The sequence below is a fragment of the Caretta caretta genome, chromosome 11, assembly GCF_965140235.1.
Source record: "Caretta caretta isolate rCarCar2 chromosome 11, rCarCar1.hap1, whole genome shotgun sequence".
Taxonomy (NCBI): Eukaryota; Metazoa; Chordata; order Testudines; family Cheloniidae; genus Caretta; species Caretta caretta.
In genome coordinates, this window is record NC_134216.1 from 52788737 (window position 1) to 52808176 (window position 19440).

The following is a 19440-nucleotide window of genomic DNA, read 5'->3' on the forward strand; positions in this document are numbered from 1 at the left end:
ATCACTGCCATTGACAAATGTTAGGTGAGTCCTTCACTGTGTTAAGACATCTCCTTTCTGGAGTTCAGGTTTTGGCCCTTTGCTCTTTAGGGTATGTCTTCACTGCAGAGGTAGCCAGGACTCTTACCTGATGTTGCCCCTAAACTCCGCCTGTTCACACACAAAAATCTCTCACTTGAGTTTAGTAGTGCTTGCAACTCAGCCCAGGCTAGCCGGCCCAGCTGCGGGGTAGAGCCCACGTTCTGCTTTCATTCAGGCTGGTAACCCACCCACTTTGCAGTCAGCACTTGGACTAAATCACTCAAGCTTTGATAGTCCTCCAGTGTGTTCACACAGTTCCACCCTGTGTGCGAAAGGATAGACAGGTTCTCCCACATTTCACTGGAAAAGAATCATCGAGTGGCTCAGCTTACTGCAGCACAAATGTAAGCGGGGAAATTGTTGGGAATTTCCTGGCTTATACGCTACCCTGGTGGAATGGGCTAGTGAAAGGATGTAAGTCCTACTCCGACTCCCTTTACACAGTGGCCTGCCTGACCTTGAGGACTCCCCTTCCACCCTCCTGTGTGGCAGAGTCCTCATGACCCTGAAAAGGGTGGGCTTAGGATTCTTGGGGGGCTTGATCCCCTATGTTGTTGTGGTCCTTTATGACAGAGCTACATTGTCCCCATTCTGGGGTACTCGCTCTGCTCTGGACGCTTCCCTGACCCTCTGATCATTGCATATTGTTCAAGCAAATACAATTTATTAAACAGCAATCAATTGAAAAAAAAATAAGGAAAAAATGGGAAAGGTTAAAGGGAAACATGTAACCCCGCTCTGTGGCATGGGGACATCATAAATAGCTGTCACTGGAATGTAAGGGACATTCATAGACTGTTCCTCACATGTGCCAAGTCAGGGATGCCGCAGGTCAGACACTTGCTCTGGCAGTGGCCACATGCTTTCAGGCTCTAGGTGGCAGGACTCTTCTTCCCAGCATCATCTCCCTCCCTGTCAGGCCTGAAAGGCCTCTTGGCTGGAGGCATCTCCCTGTGCTGGGCCCACTGCCCAGGGTTCCCCCCATGCTTCCCAGCCACTCACTGCACCTGGTTCCAGACAGCTCCGGCCCCTGTTCAACTCTGCCTCAGCTCTCCTGCTGCTCCTCAGCCTCCAGCGCAGCTCCCTGGGCTGCTTCTCTGGTCCTTCTGGTTCTGGTTGCTGCAGCTCTGCTCTCAGCACAGCTCTCTGGGCTGCTTCTCTGCCCCACTGCCTGCTGCTCCTCTGCTCAGCTCAGCTCAGCTCGGGCTGCTTCTCTGGTTCACTCAGGCTCTGTTCAGCGCAGCTCAGCTCCCTGGCGCAGCTCAGGCTCCGGCTCTCTCCTTAGCTCGGCCCCACTCTGGTAAGGCAGCTTCACCTCACAGGGAGGACAGGACCCTGGCTTCCTGACTCCCTCATTAGCCTGCCTGCCCTGTCAGTCAGGCTGACCTGGAATGTTGGCTTCTCCCCATTGCCCCTGGGGACTGTCAGTCTCAGGGTCCTGGTTTCCCATTGACCCTTCCGCTTTCTTTGGTACTGGGAAATGGCCAACCAAAACCTCCCACTAAGTTTTAGTAAAGGGCAACCATCCCCTTACATTAAGAACCTTTGGCTGTGCCCACAGAAGCCCTGAGGATGCAGTCAGTGAGTGCACCATAACTCGGGTAGGATTTTGCAGTGTGATTGCTCACACGGGGCAAAGCTAACCCCTGGTGCCAATCATCTGGCTAACTGCAGTAAAGACATACTCTTTGTTCTCTCTCCAATTTATTATTTTTACCGATAACCCTAGTTATCATCTTTACAGTGAGGATACTCTAGTGCACATATGGTGTTAAAACTTTAAATGATTCCACCCTCTCTGTCTACTTTGACTCTGTAAATGTGTAGCTTTCTCTCAACTTCCTTCCTTAATAGGGTGACCATATTTCCCAAAGGGGAGAATTTTATGTCCCCTGCTCTGTTTTACCTGCATTCTGTCATATATTTCATGTTATAGCAGTCTTGGATGATGACCCAGTACATGTTGTTTGTTTTAAGAACACTTTCACTGCAGATTTGACAAAACACAAAGAAGATACCAATGTGAGATTTCTAAAAATAGCTACAGCACTCAACCCAAGGTTTAAGAATCTGAAGTGCCTTCCAAAATCTGAGAGGGATGAGGTGTGGAGCATGCTTTCAGAAGTCTTACAAGAGCAACACTCCAATGCGGAAACTACAGAACCCAAACCACCAAAAAAGAAAATCAATCTTCTGCTGGTGGCATCTGACTCAGATAGTGAAAATGAACATGCATCGGTCCATACCACTTTGGATTGTTATCAAGCAGAATCCGTCATCAGTGTGGAAGCATGTCCTCTGGAATGGTGGTTGAAGCATGAAGGGACATATGAATGTTTAGCGTATCTGGCATGTAAATATCTTGCAATGCCAGCTACAACAGTGCCATGAGAACACCTGTCCTCACTTTCAGGTGACATTGTAAACAAGAAGTGGGCAGCATTATCTCCTGTAAATGTAAACAAACTTGTCTGTCTGAGCGATTGGCTGAACAAGAAGTAGAACTGAGTGGACTTGCAGGCTCTAAAATTTTACATTGTTTTATTTTTGAATGCAGTTTTTTTGTACATAATTCTACATTTGTAAGTTCAACTTTCATGATAAAGAGATTGCACTAGGGTACTTGTATTAGGTGAATTGAAAAATATTATTTCTTTTGTTTCTTTACAGTGCAAATACTTGTAATCAAAAATAAATATAAAGTGAGCATTGTACACTTTGTATTCTATTTTGTAATTAAAATAAATATATTTGAAAATGTAGAAAACATCCAAAATATTTAAATAAATGGTATTCTATTATTAACAGTGTGATTAATCACACGATTAATCACGATTAAAAATTAATCGTGTGATTAAGCGTGATTAATTTTTTTAATCGCTGGACACCCCTAGATATTACATAATGTGCAGGGAACTAGCTGATTAGTTCAACCACTACGGATTGCATGGGGTCCTGGTACTGGCTAATCTGTGGAGGGTATCACACAGGCATCAGTACTAGTTAATACGTGGAGAAGATCACACAGGGTGTTGGTACTGGATGATCAGTGGCCAGAGGTGAAAGTAAGCTGGTACGCCCCGGTACGGCATACCAGCAAGAGCCGGTGCACCGTACTGGGGCAGCCCAGCTTCCCCAGGGGGCAATTTAAAGGGCCTGGGGCTCCAGCTGCCACTGCCGCCCCAGTCCTTTAAATAGCTGCTGGAGCCCCGTCGCTTTCCCAGGGCTCTGGCGGCTATTTAAAGGACTGGGGCAGAAGAAGCAGGGGAGCCCCGGGCCCTTTAAATAGCCCCCGGGTCCCCAGGCTGCTGCTGCTACCCCGGTGGGGGAGGAAGAGAAGGAAAAGGACGGGGGTCACTTACCTTACAGGGTGGGCAGGGGCTGGCTCTGACCCCCTCAGACCCACCCTTTCCGCCCTAGGCCCCGCCCCTTCCAGGGGCCGGAGCTGGCCCCAGTGTATGGGTAAGTCACTTGACTTACTTTCACCCCTGTCAATGGCTGATATCACATTGGTTTAGGGTGACCTGATGTCTTTCACAGGCAGAAAAAGTGTCCCAATTTTTCACACTTATCTGGTCACCTTACATGAATTGTTGGCATTGGATGATCAGTGACACTGGCAGATATCACCTGGGGTATTAGTATAAGGTGATTAAGGGTGGGTATCAAGCGGGGTATTGGTACTAGGTGATTGGGGCAGATATCACGTGGAGTAATGGTATGGGGTGATCCATGCATGGTATGTTGGTACTGGATAATCCTAGTTAGATATCATATAGGGAGTTGGCACTGTCTGATATGGGCAGATTTCCCCCGAGTGTCAGTACTGAGGGATGGGGGCAGATATTACAGTGCCTGTCAGTTCTGGGTGATCAAGGGTGGATATCACATGGGGGTGTCAGTATTGAATGATCGGGGTGGAGATCACTCAGGGTGTTGATATGGGGTGATGAGAGTGGATACACAGGGGGTGTTGGTAGGTAGTGATGAAGGGCATATACCACAGGGAATGTTGGTAGCAATGATGAGGGGCAGAAACCACAGGGTATGTTGGTAGGAGGTGTGACGAAGTGGGACTGTTCTTAATGTTTCCTCTGAATAGTGTGGGGGTGCCTCAGTTTCCCCTAGGCAGTTCTTAAGTATCTAGGGGGTGGAGTAAGGGTGTATGATCATTGCAGTGCCCTAGAGGGCATGTGTGTGCAGGAGTCTGGACACAGAGAATGGCCGACACCCTGTTTCCTGGCAACTGATGGCCTGGGCCCTTCCCCCCCTGCAAGGTGAGAGCTGAAGGGTTGGAGAACAAAGGAATCAGGTGACCTCCTGGCCCGGGAAAGGAACAAAGCCCAGAGGAGGAGGGGCTGGAGGGGTTTTCAGTTTGGGGCTGGCTGGGACATGGAGTGAAGTGCAGACGTGGTTGTCTGGCTCACTGCCCCCCAGAATGGACCCAGCTGAGGGGTCCCGTTCTCTGCACCTGCAAGCTCTGTTTTAGACCATGTTCCTGTCGTCTAATAAACCTTCTGTTTTACTGGCTGGCTGAGAGTCACGTCTGACTGCGAAGTTGGGGTGCAGGACCCTCTGGCTTCCCCAGGAGCACCGCCTGAGCGGACTCGCTGTGGGAAGCGCACGGAGAGGCAGAGGATGCTGAATGCTCCGAGGTCAGACCCAGGAAGGTGGAAGCTGTGTGAGCTGTGTGTCCTGAAGACAGGCTGCTCACAGAAAGGCGACTACCCCAGAGTCCTGACTGACTTCATGGGGAGCAGTTCCAGAGCATCGCCCAGGGAGTCCGTGACAGGAGGTGATGAGGGGCAGACACCACAGGGGCTGTCGGCACCAGATGATGAGAGTGGATACCACAGGGGGTGTCGGTAGGGGGTGATGAGGGGCAGATACCACAGGGGGTGTTGGTACCAGATGATGAGGACGGATACCACAGGGGGTGTCGGTACCAGATGATGAGGACGGATACCACAGGGGGTGTCGGTTGGACACCACAGGGGCTGTCAGTACCAAATGATGAGGATGGATACTACAAGGGATGTCGGTACCAGAAGATGAGGGTGGTGCTGGGGGTGCTGGGGGTAGGGGATGATGAGGGTGGATACCACAGGGGGTGCTGGTAGGGGATGAGGAGGGACAGATATCACAGGGGGTGTCAGTACCAGATGATGAGGGCAGACACCACAGGAGGTGTCGGTAGGGGGTGATGAGGGTGGATACCCCAAGGGGTGTCGGTAGGGGGTGATGAAGGCGGAGATCCGAGGCTTTCACCGATACCCCCGCGCCTGGCCGGACCGGGGCAGGGTTAAGGCGGCCCCCGGGCAGGCTGTTACAGGGCAGATGTGCCCAGCTCGCTGCTCCGTGCCCCGGCCCACGCCGCGGGAGGGCGCTCCACGCTGTGCCAGGCCTGCCCCCTGGCGTGCGGGGCGCGGAGCGCCGGGAGGGCGGAGTCCCGGCTGACTCTGGGTCGGGCCCTGCCCTCCGCACTGTGGCTCCAGCCGGCACCGTGCAGCAGCAGCCGCTGGAGGTCGGGTCGGCTGCTGAGCTCCGCAGCGCTCGTGCGCAGAGGAGCTGGCGGCGGCGGCGGCGGGGGATGGTGCGCGGCCCCCTGCAGCAGCAGCAGCAGCAGCGCGAGGGAAGAGGCTGTGAGGGACCCCCCCGCACGAGGTGAGTCATTGCCCGTCGCCTTCACACGCACTCGGGGGAAGGCAGGGAAATCTGCCCCGGCTTGCTGCGCCTGCCGCTGGCTGAGAACTGGAGGCCCTGGGTGGGGTGCCCGGGGGCTGGCGGGGGGTGCCCGAGGGGCTGGCGGGGGGTGCCCGGGGGGCTGGCAGTGACTTGTTTCTGGTGTGACTCGGTTGGTTCCCAGACTCGTGCCGGCAGCTGCTGTTGCCTTATTCCAGAGGATGGTTCGTTTACCTGCGTTTGACCCCATCCCTTCCTCTCCCCGCCCTGGCTGTGGTGGACACGGGGCTTTGCGTGCTGCCCGGTCCACCATTGGTGCCACAGCTCGGGGAGGTGAGACGGAGTAACCCGGTTCGTATTTGTTTGGTAATGTGGAAGCTGCCGCACCGCCCGGGCATGGACTTCCGCAAACGTAACTGCCCTTGCAAACAAAGGCGCTGCGGAGCAGGGTGCCCGGGGGCGGCGTGCGGAGGAGCCATCGTTCCCCCGACGTGCACCTGCCCCTCGGCATGAAAGCCCCCTGCCCAGTCAGCCAGCTCTTGTCTTTGTACATCGACAGAAGTCATCTCTGCACCACTGCCAAGCTGGGTCCGTTTGAATGAGCGATACCCCAAACTGAATGAATTACCTAGCAAAATGGAGTGAGATTTACATGTCTCTTTGGAGTATAGTGAAAAGCCTTTATCACAAGGAGGTGGCCTTTCAAATAACCAGAAATGAAGGTGTGGCCCTTCAAATGGGTAAACTGGAAGAAGGGGAGGAGCAGGCATAACTGCTAGGACTAAATGTTTTTGTTAGCAGGCTTTTCTTTGGTGCTGGGGTACTGTAGTATCTGAGTAGTACATCACAAACATTAGTGTGTGTATATATATCCTCACACCCTGTGAGGTAGGGAGGTAAGGCCTTGAGAGAGAATAAGGGTCTTGCCCAAGGTCACTCAGGATGTCTGTGGCTGAGCTAGGAACAAACCCCTCTTTCCTGAGAACTAGTCCAGTTTCTTAAACTCCATTCCATTTCTCTTCTCTGAGGGCCGCAGTGGTGGGATGAAAGATTTTTGATGTCAGGAAGATGGCTCAGGGCTCTTGGATGGAAGGAACAGGGTTTGGAAATTAAGAGGGGTGATAGGGTATTTCCATATAGGGATTGGGTAATTTGGGGGTTCAGTTGAAGTGTTTTTCAGCGGTGTGTGTGTGCAAATTCTTTTTAATTGTACAGGAGGATTTCGTAGTTACAGGGATTGCCTTGAGGGTGTTTCTCACTGTGATAATGGGGACTTGCTTTGCTTCCTTTTTCTGAACACACACCAGTCTTCCAGCCTGCTCTTCCTGCATGTGGGGACCAGTCAGATTTTCTTTCTGTCTAAAAGTATTAAGAGGGTGATAATCATCATACTAGACAAGCTTCTCTCCTAGCTAGTGCAGCCCTCTCTTCTCCCCCTCCCCATAACCTGCAGTGCCTCCCATCTACTTTGAAGACTATCTATATCTGCCACCCCTGTTACTCCAAGTATTTGCTCCCTTCCCTTACACCAGTGGTTCCCAAACTTAACAACCTGTGAACCCCTTTCACTGAAATGTCAAGTCTCGCGAACCCCCTCCTAAAAATTAATATTTCCAGGGATTTTTCTCCTTTACCTGAGTATAAATGATAAAAGCAGTGATTGTGGAAATATAAAATTTGTTTTTATGACATGCTTATTACACGCTATTTATTACTAATTATTATTTATATTACAGTATTTTTTTATATTATGAAAACGGCAACACTCTTCCAAGATCTCACTTTTGTAGCTTTTGTAGTATCACTTTGAATAAGCCTGTTATAAGACAAGGCTCCTCCGTTTCATCAAGGAGTATCAGATATGAAACAGCATGAAGGTATTTAAAAAGTCAACTCAAAGAGTTCCTCCTACACAAGAATTCAGGTCTTGAGCAGTCCAGGCAAACAACACACGTTACAACAAAGCTTAAACTTGGTCTTCATAATCATTTTAAAAACAATAGTAGCTGCCTATTTAATTTTAAAAACAGCAAAAAATATCCACCTCCCTTTCTATTTATTATAAAGAGTCTTGAAGTTTAAATCTTCTCAGTGTGATAGATATGCTTGCTCTGATCTACTTAGCTCTTGGAAGTCCAGGGGCTCCAGGCTGCTGGCTCCGTGCTGCCCAGAGTCCCTAGGGACAGCTCTGTCCACCATTAGGGAATTTTTTCCCGAGAACCCCCTGTAACATTTTGTGAAACCCCAGGGGTTCACAAACCCCAGTTTGGGAACCACTGCCTTACACTGTAGTTGGTATTCTCCTCAGGTTGAATCCTCTCTCATAGCACTTTCCTAGTATCTCTGAGATCTATTCTTCAAATATGTGTGACCTTTCTGATTGACAAACAGGTTTCTGTTTAGCCAATTTTCCCAGGTCCTTTATAAGAACATGAGTGTTTGGGTGGATCGGCGCACATGCTGTTTTTTGAGGAAACTGGTCACATCCAATCTTTCCTTTCAGTTCAAATCTTTGGCATGTGCTGTGGTTAGACTATAACCTCCATAGGACGCTAACCTCGTTCTCTAGAAATTGTAGCAACATAGTATTCAGTGTTGTGGGTGAGGCCTAATTCTCTGTAATTGAGTCATTCCATTCCAAATTAACCAGTGCTTCCCAGTTGAACATCCAGGTTTTGATGGAATATACTGTGTTAATAGTTCACATTTCACTGGAGGCGCTGACCAAATGCCAAGTTTTCTCTAAAACATCTTCAGGAGCATGGTCACTTTTTATCTTGTGCTGGGGGTGCCTACACATGACGCTCCCTCGGGCAGATATTCAATGTATATTTAAAAAAAATTAAGATCTTAGTGAACTAACCACATTCTCAGTAGGAACTTTTTATTTACTACTTTGTTCATACTCTTGCATGCTTCGTTTATCAGCATAGCTATTGGCATATGTAGTATATGAGCTTACCTCACAAATCCAGCAGAAGTTTAATATTTATCTGTGAATAGTGTTTGCTGCCATGTATAGAGTTGAAGACTTAGTTGTGTGTTAGCATCTCATAAGATGTAGCTACTGATAGTTTTAAAATAAAAACTACATATTTAAAATCCATCTGATTTTCACTATCAGATTATAACCTATTAAAGATTGGTTCAATCTTGGATATAAACTGCTTAGTAAAAACCCTTCCATTCTCAGTTGTGTCAAAACAATACTCTTAAGTAAGTGAGTGGAGAAAATTCTAGCAGTAAAAAATCATATTATAGCTGAATAAACTATAATGTCGTTTGGCAAATATTTTTCTGCAGTACTTTGAAATAAGGATAAATAAATATTTCCTAATTAAGCAGATAGTGTAAATAAATGTCGTGTTCCAGAGGAGCTGATAAAGGCTGTGTCTGTTGGAAATACCAGCCTCTCCTGAACTGAGTCTAGTCTGTACTAGGGGTTCTCAAACTTCATTGCACAGCAACCCCTTTCTGACAACAAAAATTACTACATGACCCCAGGAGGGGGGGACTGAAGCCTGAGCCCACCCGAGCCCTACCGTCCCAGGGGTGAGTGGAGGAAAGCCGAAACACAAAGTCTTCATCCTCACGTGGGGGTGGGACCTGTAACCTGAGCTCCACCATCCAGGGAGTGGGGCTCGGGCTTCAGTGCTGGGCGATGGGGTTTGGGCTTTGGCCCTGGGCCCCAGTAAGTCTGTCATCAGCTCTGGTGACCCCATTAATACGGGTTCATGACTCACAGTTTGAGAACCACTGGTCTATACATATAATAAATGCAGGGTCTGACTGCCCACTATCTTGCATCTTGTATTGTCATTTACATGGGCAAAGTGGGTGTAAAATGTTACCAAACCAGAAGGGTAGCATTTACATCCATTTCGTTTAGGTGTAAATAAATACACAAAGTGCTAGGCAGTGGAGAATTTACTGTTATTTCTTTGTTGTATTGCCTTAATCCCTACAAAGGGATTAGAGGATTTGAACAAATAACAGAGCCAGCCCCTGATCCAGAGGGCTAACAATCACATTCTCTAAATACTAAACAGGTGAATCAACAGAGATGGAGAAGAGGGAGGATAAGACAAGAGCAGAGATTTGGGTGTTTGCATAAGTAAGTAGTCATAGAGGTGTTGGAAGTTTCAGGTGGTCACCAGTGTAACCAATAAGAAAAGGAGTACTTGTGGCACCTTAGAGACTAACCAATTTATTTGAGCATGAGCTTTCGTGAGCTACAGCTCACTTCATCAGATGTTTACCGTGGAAACTGCAGCAGACTTTATATACACACAGAGAATATGAAACAATACCTCCTCCCACCCCACTGTCCTGCTGGTAATAGCTTATCTAAAGTGATCAACAGGTGGGCCATTTCCGCTGGAAATGGCCCACCTGTTGATCACTTTAGATAAGCTATTACCAGCAGGACAGTGGGGTGGGAGGAGGTATTGTTTCATATTCTCTGTGTGTATATAAAGTCTGCTGCAGTTTCCACGGTAAACATCTGATGAAGTGAGCTGTAGCTCACGAAAGCTCATGCTCAAATAAATTGGTTAGTCTCTAAGGTGCCACAAGTACTCCTTTTCTTTTTGCGAATACAGACTAACACGGCTGTTCCAGTGTAACCAATGGTAGTGATTTGTAGGCATCACACCAAAGGACCTTTTAAAATGGATATAAAGGAGGATAAAGTGATGACTTTTGAAGTTCTGATAGTACAGTTCTGTGGGCCTGACTCTGTACTCTATAGCAGTGCTTTTGGAATGAAAACTGATGCCAAAGCAATCAGGTTCTGATGGGTATACTCCTAAAAGGCTATATGAAAGGTCCTGCACATCCTGTTTTTGTTCGTAGTGTTAAAACAACAAAGCATAATACAGATATAGAGCACAATCTTATGAAGACTCGCATATGTAATTTTGTTAAAGGGGGTAGTCCCATTGTAGTCAATATGGGACTGCTTGTTAGTTGCTGCAGATTCAGCCCTGTTCTGCTGGTGTTTCAATGGCAAAATATGCAATGGCTTTAGTAGAAACCCCATTTATCCAATAATTCTGCATTTTCTAATATTCTTCTATTCACCCATTCTTTGAAACAGATTGTCTTGTCAGGATGTTTGTGGAGGAAAGTTAGCTCTGTTACCTCTATAGCTCAACACTAGAAACAGAAACACCACTTCCGATGCCTTACATAAGTTCATGCGCTGTTTATTGGCTCTGATGGCTAGCAACGAATGTTATGTAACTGTTAAAAAAGAAGTGCACAACTTGTAAGCATTGACACAGAAACATCTTCAACTGTAGCACAGGGGTATTTCTAAATTAAACAGTGATTAGCAAGATATCAGGTAAATTTTGTGAAGTATTATTTTAGAGGAATGAGTGGCTGAACACTTGAAAATCTGCTAATAGAAATTTTCTTGTGAAATTTCTCTTGTTTATTGCAAACCTGCTCTACTGGCCAAGTTTAACGAAAATCTGAGAGGGTTAAACAGGAACTTGATACCATATCGGTATGTTGACATGGAAGGCCTCACTGATAAACTCGCATCTGATTTATCAATGCCATGCAGACTACAATCCAATCTGCTTTTTTTGATACAGCTATGGATTTGAAGGCTTTCGTTAATGCTTCCTGTTTTGGATGCTCTCTGATGTATTTGTTTTCTGTGAAATGTAAATATAATTTTGTGCACATATTGTTGAAGATACTTAACTCATCAAAGTCCTTCTGTAAGTGTCTACACTATGTGTATAACAAATTATGGCTTTTGCACTTAATGTGCTCATTTTTTGAGGCTCTCTAACTTTATATTGCTTTTTGATTCTTAACTATGCTCAATTTCTTGTTTAAAATCAAATATTTATGCTATATATTTAAGTATTAGCAGTTCCCCCTAAGGGTATCAAACCTAATTGCCTGTTGGTTTCTAGATGGAATTTAAGGTGCTGGTTTTGGCCTATAAAGCCCTACGTGTATGTCTACACTTCAATTAAGCACCCATGGCTGGCAAATAGCTCAGGTCAGCTGGCCCGTATCATCTGACTCGGGCTCACAGTACTGTAAAATTGCAGTGTAGACACTTGGACTTGGGCTGGAGCCCGAACTCTAGGAACCGTGCAAGGTGGGAAGGGTCCCAGAACCTGGGCTCCAACCTGAGCCGAACCATCTACGCTGCAATTTTATAGCCACAAGCCTGAGCCAATTGACACGGGCCAGCTGACGTGGGCTAGCTGCAAGTATTTAATTGCAGTGTAGACATATCCCAAGTGGCCTGGGATCTGCCTCCCTGGGAGGCTGCTGCTGTGTCCCTGCTATACTGCTGCACTTGCTGCATGGAGGCAGTTGAGTTGTGTACTCCTTGATTTAAAGGAGATGGGGCTAATGATAGGACACTTCCTATGAAGGGGGGCCCCTCCATTCTGGCATTCATTCCCCTATCAGATTTGTTGACTTCACAGCAAGCTACAAAGTACACATATTTTCTCAGACTTTTGGGAAGGGTAAGTGCAGGGAGAGAACTGAGCTTTGACGTACTCGATCCTTTCCTTTGATTATAGGGATTGATTTGTAGTGCCAGGTTGGGCTGCCTGGAATAGATTGCCTCTGTATTTTCCAATTCCTTGTATGATTGTGTTCTTTTAACTATGAGAATGCCTAGAGTCAGTGTGAATAAGTACCTTTTGTGAAATTAAAAATAAATAGAAATAAGTGTTTTAATGAGATACTTTAATGTAATAATGTGAAGAGAAATTACTTTGTGTGCAACCTTCTTTATATTACTTTGAGTTTAAAAGCCTGCTATTCTCTGCTTGGCCTCTCCAAAAGATTCTGCCTGTTTCAGGCTTGTATATGTTGTATGTCACTATATGCAACAGAAAAATTAAATTGTCTCAAGACAGTGGGGTGCCTCAAAAAACACACACAATTTCTATGATTTTTCTACCTGCTTTAGGAACAAATCAGATTGTTTTTTTCTCTTGTAAAGATTTTTATAAATTTATCTTCATTTGATTTTCTAAAATTCATTCTTTAATGTTAAGTATTAAAATAATCTACATAAGATGTCTGGTTAACATATAGTGGGAAATATTGTGACAGCTGGCTCCGGCCAGCCAATTGACTATAAGAAGTCACTGGGGTTTTCTCTTGAGGGTAATATTAGATATTAAAGCTAGCATGAGACACCCACTTTAGCTGTATTCGTTTCTCAGAGTAAAGGGTTGCCTCCCTTTTCTCCCTGCATTTAACAGTTACTGTGGAAGATCATTATTAAAGCTAGATGATCCTTTTGATGATATCTTGGCAAAAAATCAGCCACAAAATGAGTAAAATGGTGTAGATTTGAATGTTTGAAGTAAAACCTAACTAAATACAGCAGAGGTGAAAGAACAGGAACACTGACTTACAACAGAAGGAATTATTTATTTTTCAGATTTCAGAGCAGCAGCTGTGTTAGTCTGTATTCTCAAAAAGAAAAGGAGTACTTGTGGCACCTTAGAGACTAACAAATTTATTTGAGCATATGCTTTCGTGAGCTACAGCTCACTTCATCAGATGCAGCAGTGCAGGTGGCTTCCTCTCTCTGCATCTGTAATATATATCCGATGAAGTGAGCTGTAGCTCACGAAAGCTTATGCTCAAATAAATTTGTTAGTCTCTAAGGTGCCACAATTACTCCTTTTATTTTTCAGAGTTTTTCTTGCATATAGCTGATTTCTTTTTAGTTGTGGATAAGGAACAATACACACTCACAAAAGAGAGAGGAAGGATAGGCTTGTAGTTAAAAGGAAGCCAGTGTAAGTTTATGTAAGTAGTCTTAGAGGAAGGGTGGTCTCATAAACTGAGTCTATGCATCTATACTTGGAACAGCCACAGACTTCCTGTGTGATTTTGGGCAGGTGGCTTCCTCTCTCTGCATCTGTAATACGGGAAGAATAATACCTCATAACGGAGAGGAAGTGTTATGAACTTCATGTCGGGGAGGTGTTCAGATATTGGGGACCTACATACATAGTTCTCCCTTATGTCTGTGTGAGTGATTTGGGCACTTTAACTTCTGGGAAGTTTGTTTATTTGCGCTGCATATTGGGGGACAAGATCCCTCTTGGTAGTATCACACAGGCGGATTTGTGCAACATGCTACACCTCACCTCTTTGCAAATGGTTTATTAGGCTGTTCAAAATCTCTCACAGGCAATACTTTAATCAATGCAACTAAATCGGAGCATGCATGATATTTGCTAGTGGCTACTCTTCAGTTTAACCTTGTCACTTAGGTAAATTGGTAAAAAGTGCCTTCAGAACGTATGTTCGTGATTTCTATGATGAGGTCAGAACTCAGTGTTCAGTAGCCCATGGCTAAAACTCCACGCTCCATCACCTTGTCTTCACTAGAGGTTTTTTTGGCTCCTGTAGAATGCCAGTTAACTCCAGATAGTTAATACATTGGTAAGGGATCTAGTCTGGACACTCTCAACATGTTTGTTCCTGGCTACAAATGTTTGTAGTTTGCCCAAGCTGATCCTTAGAACTATAGTCCACACACTGTCCCTTAGGACTACAATTTTGTAGATATGGAAAATGTTTTTACAAAGCAGTAACGTTCATAAAATTTCAGCAGTGATGTTGTAGTTAAACTAACCTTGGATTGGGGAAGGTATAGGCTATTCCTCTCATTTCAAATTATACATAACTTTATAAATATTTTTGCTGCTGCTTAGTTTGATTTCACTGTAGAGCTGCCTAATGTCCAAGCTGTGCTGCCTTTTTGTTATAAGTTGGAAAGCCATCGTTGGAACCATTGTAAGAAATTCCAAAGAATCTATTTGTTAGTTTGTTCATTTCCACTACTCCCCCCACCTTTTCTTTAATTAACACCACATATAAAAAATTGACTCTGCTCAAAATCTGAAAAGTAATCCTGTGAAATTTCTGCTAATGCTGCTACTGTGTCCGATTACTGAAGGGTATATAGTGTATTACTAATGGAATTCAGTGAAATATTTACTTTAAAATGTTTGTTTGATGAAATATTTTTCTATAACATTTTACTAAGAAGTTTATGGACAAAATACAGTGAAAATACAGGTGTTTCTATCACATTACACATATATAACAAATTTAGAAGAAAATGGATGCAAGAGCAGATGTAAAAACATATGAGGAAAAGATCCAATAGCTTAATATTTTTAAACCCCAACAATAATAAGCAATTGTAAAATATTAGTTATCAATAAACCTAATAAAATTAACATACTCAAGGAAACATAAATCTGAAACCTATTCCAATTGGAAAGGAAACTGAAAATAAAAAGACAAATTAAGAATCATGTTTGTTGTGTTTAAAAATTCTTTGTACATTGCCACCCACGTATTTTTGGTGCTAAATCAGATAGTTTTGAATCCATATGCATAGGATTAGGAATATAGTGTATTTGTTTTTGCTTTTAATCAAGATGATTGTGGCTTCTCTTGACCTAAGAAGAGCTGATGTCAAACTGCACGACATTGTGCCACTTGATCTTGCAATGTAAGAGAGAACTTGTCTATAATCGAGAGAAACCAAACTCTGACACATTAACTCTTAGCAGCTAGAATTAGCGTGGAGATACTTTTATAGGTTCATAAGGTTAATATGAGGGTAGAGAGTAAGGCCATGGTTCTTCAATTGACTCCTATTAAAGTCAGCAGGGTTCCACCCATGTATAGGGGGCTGCCCACCCACCAGTTGCAGAACCAAGGCAGGCCTAAAAGAAAAACTGAAGAACTCAAGGGCAAATCTAACGTGGTAATTAGTAGAATTTGTTTTGTGTGTTGTTCAACCAAAAATGAACAATAATAGAAAAAGTCCACTGTAAATGTGCAAAAGAACTTGTCTCAGTGATTCCACCAGTCTAATTAAATTGATTAGTAATAGTATTTAACATACCAGACCTAATGTATACTTCAAAAACTGGTTTTAAGAGATTATCTTGTGATATTAGTGAATAAGAGCAAGAAAAATGATTTTCAAATTTGACAACAGTGTGCATCAGTTATTTAGAAAGCTTCTGCAATTTGCAGTACTGCCAACTCCAAACATTTAAAAATCAAGTTTCAGGCCCCCAAAATTGTGACATTGATTTAAAAATCATGAGTCTTAAGAACAAAAAGTCACTTTTTTTTTATTTGTCTTCTGGTTTTAGAGCCTTTAGGATTCTTGTTTTCAACCTTTTCAACTATGAGGGCTAGAACCTTTTTCTGAAATGAAAGAAGAGATTCTCGGGTAATATTATTCATCAGCTGGGGTTGGTGAGAAAAACACCAAGTATTGCAACATTCATGGTAAAATCCCAGAATTGGCAACACTGAACTTGTTTAAAGATTTCAAATTCTCACAGACGATTTTGTAATAAAAAATGCCTGCAGATAAAATCAATCACAATGCTGGAGTCTAGAGAAGGAGATGAGCTTTCCAGACTAAAATTTAGATTATATTACTGGGCCACTGCAGCTCATTCCACAAACATTAAGAACATAAGAATGGCATACGGGGTCAGACCAATGCTTCATCTAGCCCAGTATCTGTCTTCCAACAGCAGCCAATGCCACCTGCTTCAGAGGGAATGAGCAGGGCAATTCACAAGTGATCCATCCCCTGTTGTCCAGTCCCAGCATCTGGCAGTCAGAGGGTTAGGGACACCCAGAGCATGGGGTTGCACTCCTGACCATCTTGGCTAATAGCTGTTGATGGCCCTATCCTCCATGAACTTACCTAATTCTTTTTTGAACTCTGTTATACTTTTGGCATTCACAACATAGAATCATAGAATATCAGGGTTGGAAGGGACCTCAGGAGGTCATCTAGTCCAACCCCCTGCTCAAAGCAGGACCAATCCCCAATTTTGCCCCAGAGCCCTAAATGGCCCCCTCAAGGATTGAACTCACAACCCTGTGTTTAGCAGGCCAATGCTCCAACCACTGAGCTATCCCTCCCACCAACATCCCATGGCAATGAGTCCCCTCCATTGAGTGTACGTTGTGTGAAGAAGTATTTCCTTTGTTTTAAACATGCTGCCTGTTAATTTCATTGGGTGACCCCTGGTTTTTGTGTTATGTGAAGAAGTAAATAACATTTCCTTATTCACTTTCTCCACACCAGTCAATATTTTACAGACCTCTACCATATCCCTCCTTAGTCATCTCTTTTCCAAGCTGAAAAGTCCCAGTTGTCTTAATCTCTCTTCATATGGAGGCTGTTCCATACCCTTAATCATTTTTGCTGCCCTTCTCTGTACCATTTCTATTTCTAATATACATACTCAAGGTATGGGCATACTGTGGATGTAGATAGTGGTTTTATATTTACTGTAGTCTTATCTGTCCTTTTCCCAATGGTGCCTAACATTCTTTTAGCATTTTTGACTGCTGCTGTACATTGAGCAGATGTTTTCAGAGAACTATCCACAATGACTCAAATATTTCTCTAGTGAGTGATCGCAGCTAATTTAAACCCCATCATTTTATATGTATAGTTGGGATTGTGTTTTCCAATGTGTATTACTTTGCATTTATCAACATTGACTTTGATCTCCCATTTTGTTGCCCAGTCATCCAGTTTTGTGAGATTCCCTTTGTGACTCTTCACAGTCTGCTTTGGACTTAACTATCTTGAGTAATTTTGTGGCATCTGCAAATTTTGCCACCTCACAGTTTAACACTTTTTCCAGATTTATGGCTGTGTTGAAAAAACACTGGTCCCAATACAGACCCCTGGGGGGACACTGCAGTTTACCTCTCACCATTCTTAAAACAGACCATTTATTTCTACCCTTTGTTTCCTGTCTTTTTATCCAGTTACTGATCCATGAGAGGACCTTCCCTCTTATCTATGACCGCTTACTTTGCTTAAAAGCCTTTGGTGAGGCTCCTTGTCAAAAGCTTTCTGAAAATACAAGTACATTATATCTGCTGGGTCACCCTTGTTCACATGTTTAATGACCCCCTCAAAGAATTCTAATAGATTGGTTGAAACTATAGTAAAGAACAGAATTATCAGACACATAAATGAACATGATTTATTGGGGAAGAGTCAACATGGCTTTTGTAAAGGGAAATAATGCCAATTTGCCTAGTACTAAAGTTAGGCTTACCAGCCTGTAATTGCCAGGATCACCTCTTGAGCCTTTTAAAAAAATTGGCGGCATATTAGCTATCCTCCAGTCACCTGATACAGAAGCTGATTCAAATGATGGATTACATACCACATTTAGTAGTTCTCTTATTTCATATTTGAGTTCCTTCGGAATTCTTGGGTGAATACCATGTGGTCCTGGTGACTTATTACTGTTTAATTTATTTGTTCCAAAAGCGCCTCTAATGACACTTCGATTTGGGATAGTTCCTCAGATTTGTCACCTAAAAAGAATGGCTCGGGCATGGAAATCTTCCTTTCGTCCTCTTCAATGAAGACTGATGCAAAGAATTAATTTAGCTTCTCCATAATGGCCTTATCTTCCTTGAGTGCTCCTTTAGCACCTCGATCATCTGGTGGCCCCACTAATTTGTTTGGCAGGCTTCCTACTTCTGATGGTTTTTTTTGTTTGTTTGTTTTTTAAATTAAGTACAACTACCTAATGCACATTGGTTTAATATGGAACAGAACTTAATAAACATCACTGAAATAGAATAATACCTGTGAATACTATTAGGTTGGAAAGAAATCTTTTAAACTTACATCCCTGGTCAGTTATTGCCCTTAATGTTTGGGAAAAAATTCTGAACTATAATCAGATTATTTAAAAGGATAATCTCTGCCTATCTCAATCAACAATGAATTAGTAAAAAGGCAAAACTAAGCTTCCAATCTGATTCTAAAATATTAGAAATTGGAATCTTATGAGGGCTTCTCAGCTTTTTGAGACTAGGAAGTTAAGTTCCTTATAGAATCTTAAAGGACTCACTGGAGAAACATGTTCTGTATTTCACAATTTAAATATTATGACATTAATAAATTTAAGTGGAACAGTTTATCAGCAATCCAAAAGAGTTTGAAACCACTATAATTAAAACTTAGACCTTAAAAAATTCTGCTTCGGAACGTAAGTTGATCCAGAGGAAAAAACACAAATATATTGCTTCAGGCAAGAGAGTATCTATTAAATATTTAAGTTAAATTGTTTTGTGGCATCTCTTGACTTATCCAGAAACATGCACTGAAATATTTATTTAGAGTGAAACCTATTTACATTATATAGTTTGTGAATCTAATTTTTTTTCCAGGTTGAGTTTACAAATATTAATGCCACAAAATCTCAAATTAATGCAATATGTCTCCAATCTGGTAGCCAAGAACTAATGGACTGCACTTCTGTGTGGGAGACCGATGTTTTGTTCCCCGTAAGGAAAATACTAATGGCTAACACTATTATTAAGATCTTTTATGAGCACCTTAAGTATGAAAGATGCTCTTAAAAGCAAAATCTAAATCCTGGTGGCTTTTAAAATTGGTTTTTAAATTCATTATTATTTGTAAAAAGGTACAGGACTGACCTTCCTAAAATCCACTGTTTCTCCACAGAATAAGTACGGGGCCTGCAGTGGCAATATGCTTTCTCCTCAGTCCCTCTTGTATTTCTGAACCTTGGAAGGGATAAAAGATCAGTTTAATCCCATGTCTGTTCGATCCTTGCCCCC

At 43.5% G+C, this 19440-nt stretch overlaps 1 protein-coding gene across 3 annotated transcripts in view; it reads left to right on the plus strand.

Moving 5' to 3' along the window:
- The first annotated feature begins 5502 nt into the window (after positions 1 to 5502).
- Positions 5503 to 19440, plus strand: part of MFSD6 (major facilitator superfamily domain containing 6) — a 41538-nt gene continuing 27600 nt past the window's right edge. For 2 of the 3 annotated variants that reach the window (XM_048868817.2, XM_048868818.2), the window contains exon 1: positions 5504 to 5745. The gene's annotated coding sequence lies outside the window, so the exon portion shown is untranslated. Of the gene's footprint in view, positions 5746 to 19440 lie in introns of all 3 variants that reach the window. The other variant, XR_007359064.2, reaches the window with a different exon arrangement.